Raw genomic sequence first — 8,383 nt, 5'->3', positions numbered from 1 at the left:
CATGGAAACAATTAGTCCTAGTGACTGGTACACCATCTGATCTGCAGCCTATATGACTATGAGACCAGAAGAACTAGATGGTGCCCAGCTATCAATGTCAACCACTTGGAAGGGGATCTATGAAGGAGATCCTGGATAGAAAGGGAGAACAATATGGAACAAAACTCAAAATCATTTGAAAAAAAATACAAAAGGTGGGGACCAGTTTTGCTGGTCCAATAGAACCTGGTGGAACCACTGAGACTATGGTACCTAGCTGCCCTTCAGGTCTGGAATTAAAACCATGCCTGTGGCTTCCAGCCAACAATAGACAGGTATATGAGTTGAACATTTCCCTGAGTTAGATACACTCCTTGGAGAGAACAATCATGGGAGAAAGAAAGGCTGCTTATGCACAGGGAGACAGCTCAGGGGGCAGGAGTGCATGGACGGATGATCACAGGGAAGAGGTAACTATAGGGAGGAAGTGGGAGGGGAGCTGTTGCATTGTGGTAAATTGTGGTCAATGTCATGAGACAAAGTGTATGTGAACTGCTGTATGGAAAGTGAATTTGCTTTGTAAATGTTCACCCAAATCACAATTTAAAAAAAAAAAATTAACTTATTTAGAAAATGGAAATGACAGAATCTTAATGGCACTGGACTTGTTGAAGAGAGATTTAGACAACTGGCAAAAAACATGGTGTTGTCTTAGTGATCCACCACTGCAATCGAGTCAATTCTAACTCCTAGTGACCATTTTAGGACAGAATAGAACTGACCTATAGGGTTTCCAAGGCTCTAAATTTTTATGGAAGCAGGCTGCCTCATCTTTTTCCTGCAGAGCAACTGGTGGGTTTGAAACAGTAGCCTTTTGGTTAGTTGTTCAATGGTTTAACCACTATGACAGCAGAGCTCCTTGACTTAGTGATCAGTATTTAGCAAAAAAAAAAAAAAAAAAAAACTAGGTACAAATCCAGGAAAAACAAAAAGTTGTGCATGAAAGGAAAAGAATTATAGTTTACTGCTAAGCTGAATACTATACAGTCATAGAAATTTAAAAAATGGTCAACCAAAATCATACTATAAATATATTAAGAAGATGAGGGACTTAAGGATGGTGCATATATGTAAGCAAGTTGGAGAAGAAACAGAAATAAAATATTAAAAAAAAAAAAAGTTCATGGTTGATTATTTGGGGTTAGGGACTGAGCCCCAAGTATTAATGAGAATATTCTCAAACTTTGTGTACCCTTGTAGGCAATTTGAAGACTGTAAAATAACTGAAAAATTTTAAAGCGATATAAAATGTAATTGCAAAGGAGAGAAAATTAGGATTATTTTTTAGAGTGAAAAACAGTATAACTTTATAATAGTTAATTTTTTAAAAATGTTAGGTAGAACACATTTGTACCTTTCAGTGGATAAATCCTAGAAGGCATTGCTTCTTTAGTTTTTTTGCCTTTGAAATGGTATGTTTACCCTTGGATAGGAGAAGAAGGACCCTAGATGACCACTTACATCCACTCTTGTTAAACTCATCCTTCTTACAGAGAAATTAATCATCTAATGTGGAAGCAATTCCACTATTTAACTGCAAGTTGTCTTTCCTTTGGTGAATTATAACTCTTAGCAAACTAAATATAATGGTTGCCTAGGTAATAACAATGGAGGCTTTAGTTATTTTGCAGGTTTTAATTTTATCAAATGCAAATATAGTATAAGATTCCAGTTTGGATCAGAAATTATTTTAAAATATACTCTGGGGTCATAAATGACTCTAGGAGTGGGACTATGATTTTTTGAAACAAAAAAGGAATGCCTTATTAGTCTTCTATGAGCAAACACTGGCCTCAGCTAGGTAAATAACAAACTGAGTATAAGATGAATTGCTAGTAAGATGTTGGGTGTAGTCTGATAAATTCATAAATATTCATTAAACATTTTATGTGTACCCAGACCTTTATCAAAAATAGATACAGACTTTTGTATCTGGAATGTCAGTGCTGATTGGCATATAATACTTGCTATTGTTAGTTGCCTTCAAGACAATTCCAACTTTTGAAGACCCCATGTGTTGCAGAGTAAGACGATTCCATAGGCTTTTCTTGGTTGTAATCTTAATGGAAACAGATCACCAGGTCTTTTCTTCCACAGCGCCATTGGGTGAGTTCAAACCACCAATCTTTACTTCAGCAGTCAAGCAAAAACTGTTTGCACCACCCAGAGACCTCTGACCTGAAGAAAAATGGTGAAAAATTTTCGGAGACCAACCCTGGTCTCAGTGAGAGTGAATATGTAGATATATTGTCAATATCTCTTGTTGGAGACAATGAAAAGAATTATAGTTAATGAGTCACAAGTTTGTCATCCTGATTTAGCTAGGGCAATGGTCTTCAACAATGGCTAAACCATAACCTCGGGAGATTTTGAAAAATCTAGAGCTTCTAACGGTCACAGACTTCAATATTTTTGTAAATCTCCTCAGGTAATGCTGATGTGCAATGAGAAACAAGAACCACTGCTGTACTTCAGGGTTCAGAAAATCTCAAGACTCCTGGAATCAATTGCTGAGTTGGGTGTTTTACAGGATGTTTCCAGGAAGCTTCACTTGATCTTGAAGGGTCCTGGGAGACCAATGAGTAAATAACCTTTTCTGACTTAGAAAATGATATTTAGCTCCTGTCAGTGTATTTGTCATTAAAAGACCCCATGAAAATACATACTAGTTAAAAGACATTTCATTTCCATGTGCCATTAACTCTTTTAAATGAAAAAAGCCTTATTAGTGATTCATATCTTATACATTTATTAATCTGACTTGTAAAACAAGTGAGTTATAATTCCAAGTGATGATTATTTCAAACTGGGAGTGACACCTGAGTGCCTTTACAGCAAACTATTTTTTAATACACTCATTTAGCATTTACTCAATCTACTTCATTCTTCTGGGAATGTCACATCTTCAAATAGCTTCCAGATTGTGGTAGGAAATTTTGAAGCAACATTAAAATAGACTTTCTCACCTCATGTGAAAATTATGTATTAAAATAGAAAAGAGGAAAGTCAATTCCAAATAAAGTATGCTTTTAATAGTCAATGGAATTATGAAATGGTTTTCAAAACCTCTTATTTAGTCTAACGATACTGTTACTATTATATAAGCTTTCTCACACTTCTTGTTCCCTCACCTCCGAAGGATTGCCATGCAGAGGTATTATAGAGAGGAAGACCCAGAAACACCTACAGTTGGCATTTACATGATATGGACTGACCATGGGTATTTTCCACCCTCAGAATTGTTCTGGGTTCCCACATTAGGTCAAACACATAAGGAGCATCTTCTAAATACCCAATTCTGTATAGACCAGTCACTGATCATAGGTAGTTCATAATCTAGCCCTTAAACTTGCCCTTGTGAATGTGTGAGATCAAATTGACAATGGCACTTCAAAAGATTAGATAGGAAGCTTAGGAGACAATGAGTTTAAGATAATGGTGGTGGAGTAATTCAGAAAAATAGTAGCACAATTTGCAGAATGTAATCAATGTCACTGAGTTACATTATAGAAACTGTTGCATTGGCTGAGTATACTTTCACACACACACACCCCCCAAAAAAAAACCACCCTGGTGGCCATCCAGCATTAGTATGTCATCTATACTGTATAGTGTTGCATATGGAGATTGTTTTGGTTACCTAGTGCTGCTATGACAGGAATATACCACAAATGGGATGGCTTTAGCAAACAAGAGTTCGTTCTCTTACAGTTTGGAGGCTTTAAGTCCAAGTTCAAAGTGCCAGGCTCTAGGGGCTGGTGAAAGACCCTGAACTTTGGGCTTCAGCTCTGCCTCCTGCCCCTGGCTCATTGAAGCCGAACACTTTTCTTCATTCAGACAGCTGCTGGCTGCTGAGGCGGACAAACCCAAGGTCAACAAGTGAAAAGGCACAGTCCCAATGTTACCAAACAACATGGCAGGCCATTGATTCAAGTCCAGTGAAAGTCCCAAGATCAGCAAAGCATGGCTGGTTGCTGAACAATGACATGGCTACATGCAGGGGTCTAGCCTGCCATAAGCTAGAGAGCATTCCCCAAACTGCTTCTTATATATGGAAAGTAGACCATATCCCTAAAACAGCTACTCAGCTGCTTGTGGTAGATCCCACCACGGAGTTGATTGCCAGTCCCTTCATGGGGAATAACTACCAATAGCTGTCGAGCCACTCAATCAGGCCCAGCCAAGTTGACACACAACTTTAACTACCAGAAAGATATAAGCATATCATCTGTATTTTCAAGTTACTCACTGCTGTCGAGTCAGATCCGACTCATAGTAGCTCCACCTTGGGTTTCTGAGGCAGTATCAATACAGAAGTAGATTTCCCAACCTTCCTTCTGAGGACTGGCTGGTGGATTAGAATCACCAGCCTTCTGGTTAGCCATCAAATGGTTTAGGCACTATGCCACTAGAGATCCCTATATTCAAATTAAGAATATATAAAAAAAAAATTGATACTGTATAGGTCAGTTATTATAAAATGGCAGGGAAAAGTTTATATATGGAAGGAAATTTTCTTTGTTGGTTGCCAAGGGTAGGAGGGGAGGTAAGGAAACACTTTTAGATAGATAGACAGGTATTAGTTTGGGTGAAGAGAAGGACAATGCACCAAATGTGAGTGATCAACATGGTGGTATTGAGGAAGATGAAGACATAGAGAGGTTCAGAGGAGGTATGGACAACAAAGATGAACCATTTTGTACATACAGTACTGTGTTGTCAGTGAAGGCAAACATTGATCTATCGGTGAATAGATTGGTCGACAGTCTGAACTATTAGGTATGTCTATGCAGGGGGGAGGGAGCTCTGGAACATAGTGGCTAAGTCACTTGCCTGCTAACCAGACAGCTGGCGGTTCAAACCCACCAGCCACTCCTCGGAAGGAAGGTTGGGCAATCCTACTTCCATAGTGATACTGCCTCGGAAACCCAAGGAGGGGTCGCTATGAGTCGGGGCCGACTCGACGGCACATAACAACAACAACAACAACATGCAGGGGGGAGTGTGCCCATGACCATATATGAGGTTGGCAGACAATGTTTCTACAAGTGTATTTGTATGTTCTGTAAGAATTCCCAAGTATATAGTACAGCTGACAAGGAACAAGGTTGTAGTCACTTCTTGGCCACAGCCAGCTACCCAGAGGGAGCAAGTAGTTGGATCTGTGGGCTTAGGAGCATAATCACAGGGGACATAAGGCTCAACTGGCATAACATAGTACACAAAACATTGTTCCACATCCTACTTTGGCGAGTAGTGACTGGGATCTTAAAAGTTGGCAAGTAGCTGTTTAGATGCAATGATGGGTCTCTCCTCATCCAGATCAAAGAAAAATGAAGAAAACCAAAAAGGCATAGAAACAATTAGTCCAAGCAACTGGTACACCATGTGATCCTCAGCCTATATGACTATGAGACCAGAAGAACTAGATGGTGCTCAGCTACCACTGTCAACCACTCAGAGGGAGATTTATGTAGGAGATCCTGGATAGAGAGGGAGAACAATATGGAACAAAACACTAAATCATTTTTTTAAAAAAGGGGGGTGGGGGCAGACCAAGTTTGCTGCTCTGATAGAACCTGATGGAACCACTGAGACTCTGGCCCCTAGCTGCCCTTCAAGTCTGGAATTGAACCCACTCCTATGGCTTCCAGCCAAACAAAATACAGGCATATGAGATGAATGTTTACATTAGGCAGATACACTCCTTGGAGAGAACAATCATGGAAGAAAGAAGGGCTGTTTATGCACAGGGAGACAGCTCAAGGGGCAGGAGTACACAGAGGGATGGACACAGGGAAGAGGTAACTATCAGGAGGAAGTGGGAGGGGAACTGTTGCACTGGAGTAAATTATAGTCAATGTCATGAGAAAAAGTGTATATGAACTGCTGTATGGAAAGTGAATTTGTTCTGTAAACTTTCACCCAAATCACAATAAAAATAATAAAAAAAAGAATATATAAAAAGATTTGAGATAGCAATTAATTGGAGGAGAAAATTACTTGAAAATGATGGAAATGAAGGTGGTAAGTGCCTCTAAATATAACTGTCTAACAAAAATCTGTGTGCTTCTTGACTAATAAAACAAATATTTACAAGTGGAGAGACCACAGAGCTGAGTCTGTCATTGTGATGAGCCATTCCATCATGAAAAATATTCTTTATTTTACAGATCATATTTCCTTTTTTTATAGGTAAGGAAACTGATCCTCAGAGATGTTAGGTGATTTACTAAGAAAATGCAGTTGTTGTTGTTGTTGTTATGTACCATCGAGTCGGCTCCAACTCATAGTGACCTCTCCTTGGGTTGCTGAGGCAGTATCACTACGGAAGTAGATTGCCCAACCTTCCTTAGGAAGTTTATATTACAAACTAGGTTTCTCCCTAGGACTTTATGTGGAGTCTCTGTGACCTTTCAGAGGCAGATCGTGAGACCTGTCTTCTGAGACACCTCTGGGTAGTTTCGAACCACAGATCTTTCAGCCAGTAGTTGATGACTTAATAGCTTTCACCAACTAGGGACTAAGTATACAGCACCTTTAAGAAACCTTATAGCAAGTACAGCAATCAATAGTTTTTAACCCATGTACCATTACTGCAAAATTTCTATAAATAAAAATCAAGTATCATCTCTAAATTTCCATATGTTTGTGTGTTTTAGCTGAACTGCTATTTGTTTAGCAAAAATATAATAGATAGGAGCAGGCAACTGCTACCAGAAGTTGATTGATAGCTTAGGAGATAATAAGCTTTCCTTCATAATGAATTGGTCATATTAAATGGCAATTTATTCTAACACTCTGAATACCTACCATGTCAAAATGTATTAATACTATGAATCTTTTATTAGTAATTTCTTTCTTCTTATACCAAAACTTCGGTTGATATTTTTGGAACAAGATGAAAAACGGGCTCTGGCCTATTAATTTCTCTGAGACTATGATGTAACAATAGCAGACCACATTTGAATGAATACATGTATTTGGACTTAATTGTTAGTCTTAACTATTTAGCAAAAGGTCCAACAAGAGGAATTCATTTCCACAGTTGACTAATTACCTGAGTTTAAAAAGAATTTGCTGTTACACAAACACTATCACTTATATGGGTTTTAAAAGAAGTAATTGTTTTTGTTGTTGGGTACAATAGAGTTGATTTTTGACTCATAGCAACCCAATGTGACAGAGTAGAACTGCTCCATAGAGTTTTCTTGTCTATAATCTTTATGGAACTGGACTGTCAGGTCTTTCTCCTATAGAACCTTTGAATGAATGCAATACACCAACCTTTCAGTTACTATCCAAGCACTTAACTGTTATGCCACCAGGTATAGCACAAAAATACATTTGACTTTTGAATAGTATCATTCACTTTGGAACTTAAAATCTGCAAATGTTTTACTTTATCAGTCACTGTGAAAGGCTACTGCCTCCTACCCAAAAGTAATAAGTAAATTTTGGAGAGAAATATACACCAAAAAGTGAGAAAATAAAGCTGGTATTTATAGATGTCAATAATGAAGCCAGGTAAAGGCAGAGCACATGTTGTGACTACTGACTTTTAGGTTTTCTCTTCTGGCAAGAAAAGTCCCCACAGTCTCTAAGGAGGTGACTGGGAAGTTACTGACTTCACCACATCTATTTGGGACAAAAAGCTAATAATCACAAATAACATTTTGTCAACATTCTAGACCTAGAAGAGATCATTTTTGAAGCATTATTTTTTTTTAAATGGTAATTTTCAATTTAGTTCATTCTTCAATAGTTGCTAGAAACCATGGGCAGTTTCTAATTCTTTGAAAATTCAAAATCCAATAGGGTAAAAATAGAAATACTTTAGCATCCCCATTATCATGGACATCAGACTGATTCATTCTATAATCAACATGGATTAAAAAATGTGTAAGCTCATTACTTCTCTTGTTAACAATGATCTCTCATTTAAAAATGCTATTCTGTTTTGTTTGAAAGAACTGAAGAAAAAAATTAAGCCTCGAGTTGCATTATTGAAGGATTCTATGGGCAAAATATTGAATGATGCAGAAAGCATCAAAAGAAGATGAAAGTAATATACTGAGTCACTACCAAAAAGAATTGGTTAATGCTCACCATTTCAGGAGGGAGCATGTGATCAAGAACTGATGGTACTGAAGAAAGAAATCCAAGCTGTGCTGAAGGAGTTTACAAAAAGCAAAGCTCGAGGGATTGACAGAGTAGCCACTGAGATGTTTCAACAAGCAGATACCATGCTGGAGGCACTCACTCATTTATGCCAAGAAATTGGAAGAGAGGTACTTGGCCAAGTGATTGGAAGAAATTCATATTTGTGTCCATTCCAAAAAAA

The sequence above is a fragment of the Orycteropus afer genome, unplaced genomic scaffold (assembly GCF_000298275.1).
Source record: "Orycteropus afer afer isolate SDZICR_OR568_19922 unplaced genomic scaffold, OryAfe1.0 scaffold01171, whole genome shotgun sequence".
NCBI lineage: Eukaryota > Metazoa > Chordata > Mammalia > Tubulidentata > Orycteropodidae > Orycteropus > Orycteropus afer.
This window is presented reverse-complemented; position numbering follows the sequence as displayed.